A 2,138-nucleotide genomic window follows, 5' to 3' on the forward strand; every position below is an offset into this window, starting at 1 on the left:
TGGCACAGGGCAAGGGCACCAGACCCCATCCACTGGATGGGAACTCCAGCTAGTGACCTAAGGACCATTACTCAACCTCCCTGATCCTCAGCATTCTAACAGGCAGCGTGAAAGTAACATACATCTCAAGGCACACAGGGAGAGTCTAGAGTCTGGAGAGTCGAGAGTCTAGACAGTGGCTGGCGCAGAGAAAGTCCTTGATAAACATTAACTGTTGCTGTTCTCACACCTGCCTCGTGGCAGCGAGAGCAGATGCCCGTCTATCGCTTCTTCGGTTCAACATCCATATTCCCCTCTTCTAGAAGCCATACCCCAATTTTATTTTCTAGTTCCTCTTCCATTTATTGAGCAGAGTCTTGGACAAGTTGTCAATCAAATTCCTCCAAGAAAGATATAGATGACCCAAGAAATGCCAATCGGATATTCTTTCCTGGAATTGAACTCCGAAGGGTGTCAACAAAACTGGCATGGCTTACAATGAAGGGAATCACTCAGCCCCTCTCGATGTTTCTGTGTTGGCAATATTTGGTATTTTCTAAACATCTGATGATTTAATAGTCTGTTATAGCTTCATAGGAGCGAGATCATCCATGCTCTCTGAAGTTATTACAGTTCACACAAAGCCTTTGCTCTGTGAGCTCCGTTTACTTCCTAGCATTAGTTATTATCTTCGTCAAGTCTGGAGCCTCATTTCACGTGTTTGGTTTTCCTCAGCTTAGCAATCTCAGCCATTGGTCCCCGCCAGCCGTGTGCAGCCTCCCTGTACCGAGAGCGAGGAGGACATGCCAATAACCCAGCTCCAGAGCACGAGGGTTCCTGTCCCAGGCCAGGGGCCTCACAGGATACATCCCACCTACTGCCACAGCCCAACCGCAGGGAAAGACCCCAGACCACTAGATCTCTACAGGGCCAGGAATAAGAGGCTATTTTCCAAGAGAAGTAGTGTAGCCTTACACACAGAGGCCAAGTAGACTTGGCGAATGACCTTCAACGTCAAGGTTCGTGAATATTCCTCATCTGTAAAATGGGCACATTCCCAGCAGGCAAAGCCATGGTAAAGGTTAAAGAATATCTAGTGAATATGTAGAACCCCCAGCAGAGGGCCCAGGACACACATACTATCAACAGCAGCTCTAATTTTTATTTTGTGTCACTTAGAATGCTCCTTTAGTGTGATTCAGTATGTACTCCAAGAAGCTGTATTCGAGCAGATGGAATTTTAACACTCCGTCCTCCAACTTCAGACTGCTCTTTCTCTTCAGGCTTCCCTACTGCAACCCATGGCCAGTATTTCTGGGCCTGCTCCATAAGAAGATCCTCTCTTCCAGCTTTCCTGGAGGACATTTCCTTTCAACACCATCTCCTCCAGGGAGCCTTCCCTGACTCCCACAGTCCTCTGCACTTACCTCCAACATAACCCATAACTCAGGGAATTACAGTTGCCCATCAGTGTTCATGGGGGATTGGTTCCAGGACCTCCCTGAAGGTACCAAACTTCACACATGCTCAAGTCCTTCATATGAAATGGTGTAGTGTTTGCATGTAACTTACACACATCCTCCCATATACTTTAGATCATCTCTAGATTACTTACAATACCCAGTAAGGTGTAAATGCCAAGAAATCATTGTAAATACAATGTAAATGCACTGTAACACAGTAGCTGGCACATGACAAATCCCAATTTTGCTTTTAGGAACTTTCTGGAATTTTTTTCCCCAAGTATTTGTGATCCATTCTTGGATCCACGTGGAACCCATGGGTATGGAGAGCCAACTGAACTGTCTATAACGTCTTTCCTGCTGTGCTCCAAGACATGTGTTTGTTTCAGCCTGGATCCCAGCGCCTAGACAGAAGTGCTCTGAGAAGGGATAAGTGGATAAATGATTTGTAGAAAGTAAAACATCCTTCCTGTGCTGCTTCTTCCTTGGCATCTTTGCAGGGATGCAAAACCAACAAAAGGCTAAAGAGTGGAGATGCCAACAGACCTGTAAACGTTGCCGATGCTCAGAGGAAAATCTGCCCACAGGAGGGTGAATCTGTCCCTTCCTGCTTAGTCTTCCTTTCTTCCCATCCTCTACCCTCCCTAATCCATCTGCCCCACCCCCAACTTTACAACAAGAAGTGACAGCAGGAAG

Source organism: Bos indicus x Bos taurus, chromosome 28 (genome assembly GCF_003369695.1).
Source record: "Bos indicus x Bos taurus breed Angus x Brahman F1 hybrid chromosome 28, Bos_hybrid_MaternalHap_v2.0, whole genome shotgun sequence".
Classification (NCBI taxonomy): Eukaryota; Metazoa; Chordata; class Mammalia; order Artiodactyla; family Bovidae; genus Bos; species Bos indicus x Bos taurus.